The 12,804-nt window shown below is 45.8% G+C and overlaps 21 non-coding genes across 21 annotated transcripts; all 21 read right to left on the bottom strand.

Moving 5' to 3' along the window:
• Positions 1-138: 138 nt before the first annotated feature.
• On the bottom strand, positions 139-211 carry trnaf-gaa (transfer RNA phenylalanine (anticodon GAA)). The gene has a single exon. It is a non-coding gene; the product is annotated as a tRNA-Phe (tRNA).
• Positions 212-453: 242 nt separating this feature from the next.
• Positions 454-526, bottom strand: trnaf-gaa (transfer RNA phenylalanine (anticodon GAA)). Its single transcript has one exon. It is a non-coding gene; the product is annotated as a tRNA-Phe (tRNA).
• A 241-nt stretch (positions 527-767) lies between these two features.
• trnaf-gaa (transfer RNA phenylalanine (anticodon GAA)) lies at positions 768-840 on the bottom strand. Its single transcript has one exon. It is a non-coding gene; the product is annotated as a tRNA-Phe (tRNA).
• Positions 841-2,965: 2,125 nt separating this feature from the next.
• On the bottom strand, positions 2,966-3,038 carry trnaf-gaa (transfer RNA phenylalanine (anticodon GAA)). The gene has a single exon. It is a non-coding gene; the product is annotated as a tRNA-Phe (tRNA).
• Positions 3,039-3,279: 241 nt separating this feature from the next.
• trnaf-gaa (transfer RNA phenylalanine (anticodon GAA)) lies at positions 3,280-3,352 on the bottom strand. The gene has a single exon. It is a non-coding gene; the product is annotated as a tRNA-Phe (tRNA).
• A 241-nt stretch (positions 3,353-3,593) lies between these two features.
• trnaf-gaa (transfer RNA phenylalanine (anticodon GAA)) lies at positions 3,594-3,666 on the bottom strand. The gene has a single exon. It is a non-coding gene; the product is annotated as a tRNA-Phe (tRNA).
• A 1,183-nt stretch (positions 3,667-4,849) lies between these two features.
• Positions 4,850-4,922, bottom strand: trnaf-gaa (transfer RNA phenylalanine (anticodon GAA)). Its single transcript has one exon. It is a non-coding gene; the product is annotated as a tRNA-Phe (tRNA).
• A 241-nt stretch (positions 4,923-5,163) lies between these two features.
• Positions 5,164-5,236, bottom strand: trnaf-gaa (transfer RNA phenylalanine (anticodon GAA)). Its single transcript has one exon. It is a non-coding gene; the product is annotated as a tRNA-Phe (tRNA).
• A 242-nt stretch (positions 5,237-5,478) lies between these two features.
• Positions 5,479-5,551, bottom strand: trnaf-gaa (transfer RNA phenylalanine (anticodon GAA)). Its single transcript has one exon. It is a non-coding gene; the product is annotated as a tRNA-Phe (tRNA).
• Positions 5,552-5,792: 241 nt separating this feature from the next.
• trnaf-gaa (transfer RNA phenylalanine (anticodon GAA)) lies at positions 5,793-5,865 on the bottom strand. Its single transcript has one exon. It is a non-coding gene; the product is annotated as a tRNA-Phe (tRNA).
• A 1,183-nt stretch (positions 5,866-7,048) lies between these two features.
• Positions 7,049-7,121, bottom strand: trnaf-gaa (transfer RNA phenylalanine (anticodon GAA)). The gene has a single exon. It is a non-coding gene; the product is annotated as a tRNA-Phe (tRNA).
• Positions 7,122-7,363: 242 nt separating this feature from the next.
• On the bottom strand, positions 7,364-7,436 carry trnaf-gaa (transfer RNA phenylalanine (anticodon GAA)). Its single transcript has one exon. It is a non-coding gene; the product is annotated as a tRNA-Phe (tRNA).
• Positions 7,437-7,677: 241 nt separating this feature from the next.
• On the bottom strand, positions 7,678-7,750 carry trnaf-gaa (transfer RNA phenylalanine (anticodon GAA)). Its single transcript has one exon. It is a non-coding gene; the product is annotated as a tRNA-Phe (tRNA).
• Positions 7,751-9,561: 1,811 nt separating this feature from the next.
• Positions 9,562-9,634, bottom strand: trnaf-gaa (transfer RNA phenylalanine (anticodon GAA)). The gene has a single exon. It is a non-coding gene; the product is annotated as a tRNA-Phe (tRNA).
• Positions 9,635-9,875: 241 nt separating this feature from the next.
• trnaf-gaa (transfer RNA phenylalanine (anticodon GAA)) lies at positions 9,876-9,948 on the bottom strand. The gene has a single exon. It is a non-coding gene; the product is annotated as a tRNA-Phe (tRNA).
• A 241-nt stretch (positions 9,949-10,189) lies between these two features.
• trnaf-aaa (transfer RNA phenylalanine (anticodon AAA)) lies at positions 10,190-10,262 on the bottom strand. Its single transcript has one exon. It is a non-coding gene; the product is annotated as a tRNA-Phe (tRNA).
• Positions 10,263-10,503: 241 nt separating this feature from the next.
• Positions 10,504-10,576, bottom strand: trnaf-gaa (transfer RNA phenylalanine (anticodon GAA)). The gene has a single exon. It is a non-coding gene; the product is annotated as a tRNA-Phe (tRNA).
• Positions 10,577-10,817: 241 nt separating this feature from the next.
• On the bottom strand, positions 10,818-10,890 carry trnaf-gaa (transfer RNA phenylalanine (anticodon GAA)). Its single transcript has one exon. It is a non-coding gene; the product is annotated as a tRNA-Phe (tRNA).
• A 1,183-nt stretch (positions 10,891-12,073) lies between these two features.
• On the bottom strand, positions 12,074-12,146 carry trnaf-gaa (transfer RNA phenylalanine (anticodon GAA)). The gene has a single exon. It is a non-coding gene; the product is annotated as a tRNA-Phe (tRNA).
• A 241-nt stretch (positions 12,147-12,387) lies between these two features.
• Positions 12,388-12,460, bottom strand: trnaf-gaa (transfer RNA phenylalanine (anticodon GAA)). Its single transcript has one exon. It is a non-coding gene; the product is annotated as a tRNA-Phe (tRNA).
• A 241-nt stretch (positions 12,461-12,701) lies between these two features.
• trnaf-aaa (transfer RNA phenylalanine (anticodon AAA)) lies at positions 12,702-12,774 on the bottom strand. The gene has a single exon. It is a non-coding gene; the product is annotated as a tRNA-Phe (tRNA).
• Between the last annotated feature and the right edge of the window lie 30 nt (positions 12,775-12,804).

Genomic DNA, 12,804 nt, shown 5'->3' with positions numbered 1-12,804 from the left:
CTGATGACAGGACAAGTCTCTCAAAAGCGAGAATGCCTTGTATTGACTAAAAGCAGGTATTATTGATAAAGAGCGACCTCAGCAAAGGTCCAGAGTGACATGAATGCCTTGTAGTGATCTTTTGACATTTCTAAGATTTGCCGAAACCCGGGATTGAACCAGGGACCTTCAGATCTTCAGTCTGACGCTCTCCCAGCTGAGCTATTTTGGCGAAGGCTCCTTGTGCAAAAACCGCACAGTGTTCGCTCCTGGAGCTCGAAAACTGGCCATGTATAAGTTGACACTGTTGATGATGGAGTGATGAAAGCTTGATTTCTGATGACAGGACAAGTCTCTCAAAAGCGAGAATGCCTTGTATTGACTAAAAGCAGGTATTATTGATAAAGAGCGACCTCAGCAAAGGTCCAGAGTGACATGAATGCCTTGTAGTGATCTTTTGACATTTCTAAGATTTGCCGAAACCCGGGATTGAACCAGGGACCTTCAGATCTTCAGTCTGACGCTCTCCCAGCTGAGCTATTTCGGCGAAGGCTCCTGTGCAAAAACCGCACAGTGTTCGCTCCTGGAGCTCGAAAACTGGCCATGTATAAGCTGACACTGTTGATGATGGAGTGATGAAAGCTTGATTTCTGATGACAGGACAAGTCTCTCAAAAGCGAGAATGCCTTGTATTGACTAAAAGCAGGTATTATTGATAAAGAACGACCTCAGCAAAGGTCCAGAGTGACATGAATGCCTTGTAGTGATCTTTTGACGTTTCTAAGATTTGCCGAAACCCGGGATTGAACCAGGGACCTTCAGATCTTCAGTCTGACGCTCTCCCAGCTGAGCTATTTCGGCGATGGCTCCTGTGCAAAAACCGCACAGTGTTCGGTCCTGGAGCTCGAAAACTGGCCACGTATAAGTTGACAATGTTGATGATGGAGTGATGAAAGCTTGATTTCTGATGACAGGACAAGTCTCTCAAAAGCGAGAATGCCTTGTATTGACTAAAAGCAGGTATTATTGATAAAGAACGACCTCAGCAAAGGTCCAGAGTGACTTGAATGCCTTGTAGTGATCTTTTGACATTTCTAAGATTTGCCGAAACCCGAGATTGAACCAGGGACCTTCAGATCTTCAGTCTGACGCTCTCCCAGCTGAGCTATTTCGGCGATGGCTCCTGTGCAAAAACCGCACAGCGTTCGGTCCTGGAGTTCGAAAACTGGCCACGTATAAGTTGACACTGTTGATGATGGAGTGATGAAAGCTTGATTTCTGATGACAGGACAAGTCTCTCAAAAGCGAGAATGCCTTGTATTGACTAAAAGCAGGTATTATTGATAAAGAACGACCTCAGCAAAGGTCCAGAGTGACATGAATGCCTTGTAGTGATCTTTTGACGTTTCTAAGATTTGCCGAAACCCGGGATTGAACCAGGGACCTTCAGATGTTCAGTCTGACGCTCTCCCAGCTGAGCTATTTTGGCGAAGGCACTTGTGCAAAAACCGCACAGCGTTCGCTCCTGGAGCTCGAAAACTGGCCACGAATAAGTTGACACTGTTGATGATGGAGTGATGAAAGCTTGATTTCTGATGACAGGACAAGTCTCTCAAAAGCGAGAATGCCTTGTATTGACTAAAAGCAGGTATTATTGATAAAGAACGACCTCAGCAAAGGTCCAGAGTGACATGAATGCCTTGTAATGATCTTTTGACGTTTCTAAGATTTGCCGAAACCCGGGATTGAACCAGGGACCTTCAGATGTTCAGTCTGACGCTCTCCCAGCTGAGCTATTTTGGCGAAGGCACTTGTGCAAAAACCGCACAGCGTTCGCTCCTGGAGCTCGAAAACTGGCCACGAATAAGTTGACACTGTTGATGATGGAGTGATGAAAGCTTGATTTCTGATGACAGGACAAGTCTCTCAAAAGCGAGAATGCCTTGTATTGACTAAAAGCAGGTATTATTGATAAAGAACGACCTCAGCAAAGGTCCAGAGTGACTTGAATGCCTTGTAGTGATCTTTTGACATTTCTAAGATTTGCCGAAACCCGAGATTGAACCAGGGACCTTCAGATCTTCAGTCTGACGCTCTCCCAGCTGAGCTATTTCGGCGATGGCTCCTGTGCAAAAACCGCACAGCGTTCGGTCCTGGAGTTCGAAAACTGGCCACGTATAAGTTGACACTGTTGATGATGGAGTGATGAAAGCTTGATTTCTGATGACAGGACAAGTCTCTCAAAAGCGAGAATGCCTTGTATTGACTAAAAGCAGGTATTATTGATAAAGAACGACCTCAGCAAAGGTCCAGAGTGACATGAATGCCTTGTAGTGATCTTTTGACGTTTCTAAGATTTGCCGAAACCCGGGATTGAACCAGGGACCTTCAGATGTTCAGTCTGACGCTCTCCCAGCTGAGCTATTTTGGCGAAGGCACTTGTGCAAAAACCGCACAGCGTTCGCTCCTGGAGCTCGAAAACTGGCCACGAATAAGTTGACACTGTTGATGATGGAGTGATGAAAGCTTGATTTCTGATGACAGGACAAGTCTCTCAAAAGCGAGAATGCCTTGTATTGACTAAAAGCAGGTATTATTGATAAAGAACGACCTCAGCAAAGGTCCAGAGTGACATGAATGCCTTGTAATGATCTTTTGACGTTTCTAAGATTTGCCGAAACCCGGGATTGAACCAGGGACCTTCAGATGTTCAGTCTGACGCTCTCCCAGCTGAGCTATTTTGGCGAAGGCACTTGTGCAAAAACCGCACAGCGTTCGCTCCTGGAGCTCGAAAACTGGCCACGAATAAGTTGACACTGTTGATGATGGAGTGATGAAAGCTTGATTTCTGATGACAGGACAAGTCTCTCAAAAGCGAGAATGCCTTGTATTGACTAAAAGCAGGTATTATTGATAAAGAGCGACCTCAGCAAAGGTCCAGAGTGACATGAATGCCTTGTAGTGATCTTTTGACATTTCTAAGATTTGCCGAAACCCGGGATTGAACCAGGGACCTTCAGATCTTCAGTCTGACGCTCTCCCAGCTGAGCTATTTCGGCGAAGGCTCCTGTGCAAAAACCGCACAGTGTTCGCTCCTGGAGCTCGAAAACTGGCCATGTATAAGTTGACACTGTTGATGATGGAGTGATGAAAGCTTGATTTCTGATGACAGGACAAGTCTCTCAAAAGCGAGAATGCCTTGTATTGACTAAAAGCAGGTATTATTGATAAAGAGCGACCTCAGCAAAGGTCCAGAGTGACATGAATGCCTTGTAGTGATCTTTTGACATTTCTAAGATTTGCCGAAACCCGGGATTGAACCAGGGACCTTCAGATCTTCAGTCTGACGCTCTCCCAGCTGAGCTATTTCGGCGAAGGCTCCTGTGCAAAAACCGCACAGTGTTCGCTCCTGGAGCTCGAAAACTGGCCATGTATAAGCTGACACTGTTGATGATGGAGTGATGAAAGCTTGATTTCTGATGACAGGACAAGTCTCTCAAAAGCGAGAATGCCTTGTATTGACTAAAAGCAGGTATTATTGATAAAGAACGACCTCAGCAAAGGTCCAGAGTGACATGAATGCCTTGTAGTGATCTTTTGACGTTTCTAAGATTTGCCGAAACCCGGGATTGAACCAGGGACCTTCAGATCTTCAGTCTGACGCTCTCCCAGCTGAGCTATTTCGGCGATGGCTCCTGTGCAAAAACCGCACAGTGTTCGGTCCTGGAGCTCGAAAACTGGCCACGTATAAGTTGACAATGTTGATGATGGAGTGATGAAAGCTTGATTTCTGATGACAGGACAAGTCTCTCAAAAGCGAGAATGCCTTGTATTGACTAAAAGCAGGTATTATTGATAAAGAACGACCTCAGCAAAGGTCCAGAGTGACTTGAATGCCTTGTAGTGATCTTTTGACATTTCTAAGATTTGCCGAAACCCGAGATTGAACCAGGGACCTTCAGATCTTCAGTCTGACGCTCTCCCAGCTGAGCTATTTCGGCGATGGCTCCTGTGCAAAAACCGCACAGCGTTCGGTCCTGGAGTTCGAAAACTGGCCACGTATAAGTTGACACTGTTGATGATGGAGTGATGAAAGCTTGATTTCTGATGACAGGACAAGTCTCTCAAAAGCGAGAATGCCTTGTATTGACTAAAAGCAGGTATTATTGATAAAGAACGACCTCAGCAAAGGTCCAGAGTGACATGAATGCCTTGTAGTGATCTTTTGACGTTTCTAAGATTTGCCGAAACCCGGGATTGAACCAGGGACCTTCAGATGTTCAGTCTGACGCTCTCCCAGCTGAGCTATTTTGGCGAAGGCACTTGTGCAAAAACCGCACAGCGTTCGCTCCTGGAGCTCGAAAACTGGCCACGAATAAGTTGACACTGTTGATGATGGAGTGATGAAAGCTTGATTTCTGATGACAGGACAAGTCTCTCAAAAGCGAGAATGCCTTGTATTGACTAAAAGCAGGTATTATTGATAAAGAACGACCTCAGCAAAGGTCCAGAGTGACATGAATGCCTTGTAATGATCTTTTGACGTTTCTAAGATTTGCCGAAACCCGGGATTGAACCAGGGACCTTCAGATGTTCAGTCTGACGCTCTCCCAGCTGAGCTATTTTGGCGAAGGCACTTGTGCAAAAACCGCACAGCGTTCGCTCCTGGAGCTCGAAAACTGGCCACGAATAAGTTGACACTGTTGATGATGGAGTGATGAAAGCTTGATTTCTGATGACAGGACAAGTCTCTCAAAAGCGAGAATGCCTTGTATTGACTAAAAGCAGGTATTATTGATAAAGAGCGACCTCAGCAAAGGTCCAGAGTGACATGAATGCCTTGTAGTGATCTTTTGACATTTCTAAGATTTGCCGAAACCCGGGATTGAACCAGGGACCTTCAGATCTTCAGTCTGACGCTCTCCCAGCTGAGCTATTTCGGCGATGGCTCCTGTGCAAAAACCGCACAGTGTTCGGTCCTGGAGCTCGAAAACTGGCCACGTATAAGTTGACACTGTTGATGATGGAGTGATGAAAGCTTGATTTCTGATGACAGGACAAGTCTCTCAAAAGCGAGAATGCCTTGTATTGACTAAAAGCAGGTATTATTGATAAAAAACGACCTCAGCAAAGGTCCAGAGTGACATGAATGCCTTGTAGTGATCTTTTGACGTTTCTAAGATTTGCCGAAACCCGGGATTGAACCAGGGACCTTCAGATCTTCAGTCTGACGCTCTCCCAGCTGAGCTATTTCGGCGAAGGCTCCTTGTGCAAAAACCGCACAGTGTTCGCTCCTGGAGCTCGAAAACTGGCCATGTATAAGTTGACACTGTTGATGATGGAGTGATGAAAGCTTGATTTCTGATGACAGGACAAGTCTCTCAAAAGCGAGAATGCCTTGTATTGACTAAAAGCACGTATTATTGATAAAGAGCGACCTCAGCAAAGGTCCAGAGTGACATGAATGCCTTGTAGTGATCTTTTGACATTTCTAAGATTTGCCGAAACCCGGGATTGAACCAGGGACCTTCAGATCTTCAGTCTGACGCTCTCCCAGCTGAGCTATTTCGGCGATGGCTCCTGTGCAAAAACCGCACAGCGTTCGGTCCTGGAGTTCGAAAACTGGCCACGTATAAGTTGACACTGTTGATGATGGAGTGATGAAAGCTTGATTTCTGATGACAGGACAAGTCTCTCAAAAGCGAGAATGCCTTGTATTGACTAAAAGCAGGTATTATTGATAAAGAACGACCTCAGCAAAGGTCCAGAGTGACATGAATGCCTTGTAGTGATCTTTTGACGTTTCTAAGATTTGCCGAAACCCGGGATTGAACCAGGGACCTTCAGATCTTCAGTCTGACGCTCTCCCAGCTGAGCTATTTCGGCGATGGCTCCTGTGCAAAAACCGCACAGTGTTCGGTCCTGGAGCTCGAAAACTGGCCACGTATAAGTTGACAATGTTGATGATGGAGTGATGAAAGCTTGATTTCTGATGACAGGACAAGTCTCTCAAAAGCGAGAATGCCTTGTATTGACTAAGAGCAGGTATTATTGATAAAGAACGACCTCAGCAAAGGTCCAGAGTGACATGAATGCCTTGTAGTGATCTTTTGACATTTCTAAGATTTGCCGAAACCCGAGATTGAACCAGGGACCTTCAGATCTTCAGTCTGACGCTCTCCCAGCTGAGCTATTTCGGCGATGGCTCCTGTGCAAAAACCGCACAGCGTTCGGTCCTGGAGTTCGAAAACTGGCCACGTATAAGTTGACACTGTTGATGATGGAGTGATGAAAGCTTGATTTCTGATGACAGGACAAGTCTCTCAAAAGCGAGAATGCCTTGTATTGACTAAAAGCAGGTATTATTGATAAAGAACGACCTCAGCAAAGGTCCAGAGTGACATGAATGCCTTGTAGTGATCTTTTGACGTTTCTAAGATTTGCCGAAACCCGGGATTGAACCAGGGACCTTCAGATGTTCAGTCTGACGCTCTCCCAGCTGAGCTATTTTGGCGAAGGCACTTGTGCAAAAACCGCACAGCGTTCGCTCCTGGAGCTCGAAAACTGGCCACGAATAAGTTGACACTGTTGATGATGGAGTGATGAAAGCTTGATTTCTGATGACAGGACAAGTCTCTCAAAAGCGAGAATGCCTTGTATTGACTAAAAGCAGGTATTATTGATAAAGAGCGACCTCAGCAAAGGTCCAGAGTGACATGAATGCCTTGTAGTGATCTTTTGACATTTCTAAGATTTGCTGAAACCCGGGATTGAACCAGGGACCTTCAGATCTTCAGTCTGACGCTCTCCCAGCTGAGCTATTTCGGCGATGGCTCCTGTGCAAAAACCGCACAGTGTTCGGTCCTGGAGCTCGAAAACTGGCCACGTATAAGTTGACACTGTTGATGATGGAGTGATGAAAGCTTGATTTCTGATGACAGGACAAGTCTCTCAAAAGCGAGAATGCCTTGTATTGACTAAAAGCAGGTATTATTGATAAAGAACGACCTCAGCAAAGGTCCAGAGTGACATGAATGCCTTGTAGTGATCTTTTGACGTTTCTAAGATTTGCCGAAACCCGGGATTGAACCAGGGACCTTCAGATCTTCAGTCTGACGCTCTCCCAGCTGAGCTATTTTGGCGAAGGCTCCATGTGCAAAAACCGCACAGTGTTCGCTCCTGGAGCTCGAAAACTGGCCATGTATAAGTTGACACTGTTGATGATGGAGTGATGAAAGCTTGATTTCTGATGACAGGACAAGTCTCTCAAAAGCGAGAATGCCTTGTATTGACTAAAAGCAGGTATTATTGATAAAGAGCGACCTCAGCAAAGGTCCAGAGTGACATGAATGCCTTGTAGTGATCTTTTGACATTTCTAAGATTTGCCGAAACCCGGGATTGAACCAGGGACCTTCAGATCTTCAGTCTGACGCTCTCCCAGCTGAGCTATTTCGGCGAAGGCTCCTGTGCAAAAACCGCACAGTGTTCGCTCCTGGAGCTCGAAAACTGGCCATGTATAAGCTGACACTGTTGATGATGGAGTGATGAAAGCTTGATTTCTGATGACAGGACAAGTCTCTCAAAAGCGAGAATGCCTTGTATTGACTAAAAGCAGGTATTATTGATAAAGAACGACCTCAGCAAAGGTCCAGAGTGACATGAATGCCTTGTAGTGATCTTTTGACGTTTCTAAGATTTGCCGAAACCCGGGATTGAACCAGGGACCTTCAGATCTTCAGTCTGACGCTCTCCCAGCTGAGCTATTTCGGCGATGGCTCCTGTGCAAAAACCGCACAGTGTTCGGTCCTGGAGCTCGAAAACTGGCCACGTATAAGTTGACAATGTTGATGATGGAGTGATGAAAGCTTGATTTCTGATGACAGGACAAGTCTCTCAAAAGCGAGAATGCCTTGTATTGACTAAAAGCAGGTATTATTGATAAAGAACGACCTCAGCAAAGGTCCAGAGTGACTTTAATGCCTTGTAGTGATCTTTTGACATTTCTAAGATTTGCCGAAACCCGAGATTGAACCAGGGACCTTCAGATCTTCAGTCTGACGCTCTCCCAGCTGAGCTATTTCGGCGATGGCTCCTGTGCAAAAACCGCACAGCGTTCGGTCCTGGAGTTCGAAAACTGGCCACGTATAAGTTGACACTGTTGATGATGGAGTGATGAAAGCTTGATTTCTGATGACAGGACAAGTCTCTCAAAAGCGAGAATGCCTTGTATTGACTAAAAGCAGGTATTATTGATAAAGAACGACCTCAGCAAAGGTCCAGAGTGACATGAATGCCTTGTAGTGATCTTTTGACGTTTCTAAGATTTGCCGAAACCCGGGATTGAACCAGGGACCTTCAGATGTTCAGTCTGACGCTCTCCCAGCTGAGCTATTTTGGCGAAGGCACTTGTGCAAAAACCGCACAGCGTTCGCTCCTGGAGCTCGAAAACTGGCCACGAATAAGTTGACACTGTTGATGATGGAGTGATGAAAGCTTGATTTCTGATGACAGGACAAGTCTCTCAAAAGCGAGAATGCCTTGTATTGACTAAAAGCAGGTATTATTGATAAAGAACGACCTCAGCAAAGGTCCAGAGTGACATGAATGCCTTGTAATGATCTTTTGACGTTTCTAAGATTTGCCGAAACCCGGGATTGAACCAGGGACCTTCAGATGTTCAGTCTGACGCTCTCCCAGCTGAGCTATTTCGGCGATGGCTCCTGTGCAAAAACCGCACAGCGTTCGGTCCTGGAGTTCGAAAACTGGCCACGTATAAGTTGACACTGTTGATGATGGAGTGATGAAAGCTTGATTTCTGATGACAGGACAAGTCTCTCAAAAGCGAGAATGCCTTGTATTGACTAAAAGCAGGTATTATTGATAAAGAACGACCTCAGCAAAGGTCCAGAGTGACATGAATGCCTTGTAGTGATCTTTTGACGTTTCTAAGATTTGCCGAAACCCGGGATTGAACCAGGGACCTTCAGATGTTCAGTCTGACGCTCTCCCAGCTGAGCTATTTTGGCGAAGGCACTTGTGCAAAAACCGCACAGCGTTCGCTCCTGGAGCTCGAAAACTGGCCACGAATAAGTTGACACTGTTGATGATGGAGTGATGAAAGCTTGATTTCTGATGACAGGACAAGTCTCTCAAAAGCGAGAATGCCTTGTATTGACTAAAAGCAGGTATTATTGATAAAGAACGACCTCAGCAAAGGTCCAGAGTGACATGAATGCCTTGTAATGATCTTTTGACGTTTCTAAGATTTGCCGAAACCCGGGATTGAACCAGGGACCTTCAGATGTTCAGTCTGACGCTCTCCCAGCTGAGCTATTTTGGCGAAGGCACTTGTGCAAAAACCGCACAGCGTTCGCTCCTGGAGCTCGAAAACTGGCCACGAATAAGTTGACACTGTTGATGATGGAGTGATGAAAGCTTGATTTCTGATGACAGGACAAGTCTCTCAAAAGCGAGAATGCCTTGTATTGACTAAAAGCAGGTATTATTGATAAAGAGCGACCTCAGCAAAGGTCCAGAGTGACATGAATGCCTTGTAGTGATCTTTTGACATTTCTAAGATTTGCCGAAACCCGGGATTGAACCAGGGACCTTCAGATCTTCAGTCTGACGCTCTCCCAGCTGAGCTATTTCGGCGATGGCTCCTGTGCAAAAACCGCACAGTGTTCGGTCCTGGAGCTCGAAAACTGGCCACGTATAAGTTGACACTGTTGATGATGGAGTGATGAAAGCTTGATTTCTGATGACAGGACAAGTCTCTCAAAAGCGAGAATGCCTTGTATTGACTAAAAGCAGGTATTATTGATAAAGAGCGACCTCAGCAAAGGTCCAGAGTGACATGAATGCCTTGTAGTGATCTTTTGACATTTCTAAGATTTGCCGAAACCCGGGATTGAACCAGGGACCTTCAGATCTTCAGTCTGACGCTCTCCCAGCTGAGCTATTTCGGCGATGGCTCCTGTGCAAAAACCGCACAGTGTTCGGTCCTGGAGCTCGAAAACTGGCCACGTATAAGTTGACACTGTTGATGGTGGAGTGACAAAAGCTTGATTTCTGATGACAGGACAAGTCTCTCAAAAGCGAGAATGCCTTGTATTGACTAAAAGCAGGTATTATTGATAAAGAGCGACCTCAGCAAAGGTCCAGAGTGACATGAATGCCTTGTAGTGATCTTTTGACATTTCTAAGATTTGCCGAAACCCGGGATTGAACCAGGGACCTTCAGATCTTTAGTCTGACGCTCTCCCAGCTGAGCTATTTTGGCGAAGGCACCTGTGCAAAAACCGCACAGTGTTCGCTCCTGGAGCTCGAAAACTGGCCACGAATAAGTTGACACTGTTGATGATGGAGTGACGAAAGCTTGATTTCTGATGACAGGACAAGTCTCTCAAAAGCGAGAATGCCTTGTATTGACTAAAAGCAGGTATTATTGATAAAGAGCGACCTCAGCAAAGGTCCAGAGTGACATGAATGCCTTGTAGTGATCTTTTGACATTTCTAAGATTTGCCGAAACCCGGGATTGAACCAGGGACCTTCAGATCTTCAGTCTGACGCTCTCCCAGCTGAGCTATTTCGGCGATGGCTCCTGTGCAAAAACCGCACAGCGTTCGGTCCTGGAGCTCGAAAACTGGCCACGTATAAGTTGACACTGTTGATGATGGAGTGATGAAAGCTTGATTTCTGATGACAGGACAAGTCTCTCAAAAGCGAGAATGCCTTGTATTGACTAAAAGCAGGTATTATTGATAAAGAGCGACCTCAGCAAAGGTCCAGAGTGACATGAATGCCTTGTAGTGATCTTTTGATATTTCTAAGATTTGCCGAAACCCGGGATTGAACCAGGGACCTTCAGATCTTCAGTCTGATGCTCTCCCAGCTGAGCTATTTCGGCGATGGCTCCTGTGCAAAAACCGCACAGTGTTCGGTCCTGGAGCTCGAAAACTGGCCACGTATAAGTTGACACTGTTGATGATGGAGTGATGAAAGCTTGATTTCTGATGACAGGACAAGTCTCTCAAAAGCGAGAATGCCTTGTATTGACTAAAAGCAGGTATTATTGATAAAGAACGACCTCAGCAAAGGTCCAGAGTGACATGAATGCCTTGTAGTGATCTTTTGACGTTTCTAAGATTTGCCGAAACCCGGGATTGAACCAGGGACCTTCAGATCTTCAGTCTGATGCTCTCCCAGCTGAGCTATTTTGGCGAAGGCACCTGTGCAAAAACCGCACAGCGTTCGCTCCTGGAGCTCGAAAACTGGCCACGAATAAGTTGACACTGTTGATGATGGAGTGATGAAAGCTTGATTTCTGATGACAGGACAAGTCTCTCAAAAGCGAGAATGCCTTGTATTGACTAAAAGCAGGTATTATTGATAAAGAACGACCTCAGCAAAGGTCCAGAGTGACATGAATGCCTTGTAATGATCTTTTGACGTTTCTAAGATTTGCCGAAACCCGGGATTGAACCAGGGACCTTCAGATGTTCAGTCTGACGCTCTCCCAGCTGAGCTATTTTGGCGAAGGCACTTGTGCAAAAACCGCACAGCGTTCGCTCCTGGAGCTCGAAAACTGGCCACGAATAAGTTGACACTGTTGATGATGGAGTGATGAAAGCTTGATTTCTGATGACAGGACAAGTCTCTCAAAAGCGAGAATGCCTTGTATTGACTAAAAGCAGGTATTATTGATAAAGAACGACCTCAGCAAAGGTCCAGAGTGACATGAATGCCTTGTAATGATCTTTTGACGTTTCTAAGATTTGCCGAAACCCGGGATTGAACCAGGGACCTTCAGATGTTCAGTCTGACGCTCTCCCAGCTGAGCTATTTTGGCGAAGGCACTTGTGCAAAAACCGCACAGCGTTCGCTCCTGGAGCTCGAAAACTGGCCACGAATAAGTTGACACTGTTGATGATGGAGTGATGAAAGCTTGATTTCTGATGACAGGACAAGTCTCTCAAAAGCGAGAATGCCTTGTATTGACTAAAAGCAGGTATTATTGATAAAGAGCGACCTCAGCAAAGGTCCAGAGTGACATGAATGCCTTGTAGTGATCTTTTGACATTTCTAAGATTTGCCGAAACCCGGGATTGAACCAGGGACCTTCAGATCTTCAGTCTGACGCTCTCCCAGCTGAGCTATTTCGGCGATGGCTCCTGTGCAAAAACCGCACAGTGTTCGGTCCTGGAGCTCGAAAACTGGCCACGTATAAGTTGACACTGTTGATGATGGAGTGATGAAAGCTTGATTTCTGATGACAGGACAAGTCTCTCAAAAGCGAGAATGCCTTGTATTGACTAAAAGCAGGTATTATTGATAAAGAGCGACCTCAGCAAAGGTCCAGAGTGACATGAATGCCTTGTAGTGATCTTTTGACATTTCTAAGATTTGCCGAAACCCGGGATTGAACCAGGGACCTTCAGATCTTCAGTCTGACGCTCTCCCAGCTGAGCTATTTCGGCGATGGCTCCTGTGCAAAAACCGCACAGTGTTCGGTCCTGGAGCTCGAAAACTGGCCACGTATAAGTTGACACTGTTGATGGTGGAGTGACAAAAGCTTGATTTCTGATGACAGGACAAGTCTCTCAAAAGCGAGAATGCCTTGTATTGACTAAAAGCAGGTATTATTGATAAAGAGCGACCTCAGCAAAGGTCCAGAGTGACATGAATGCCTTGTAGTGATCTTTTGACATTTCTAAGATTTGCCGAAACCCGGGATTGAACCAGGGACCTTCAGATCTTTAGTCTGACGCTCTCCCAGCTGAGCTATTTTGGCGAAGGCACCTGTGCAAAAACCGCACAGTGT

Source organism: Poecilia mexicana, unplaced genomic scaffold, assembly GCF_051168715.1.
Source record: "Poecilia mexicana isolate PSO_F unplaced genomic scaffold, ASM5116871v1 scaffold_10, whole genome shotgun sequence".
NCBI classification, from domain to species: Eukaryota; Metazoa; Chordata; class Actinopteri; order Cyprinodontiformes; family Poeciliidae; genus Poecilia; species Poecilia mexicana.
Note: the sequence above shows the minus strand (reverse complement) of the source record. Positions and strands in the feature narration are given on the sequence as shown.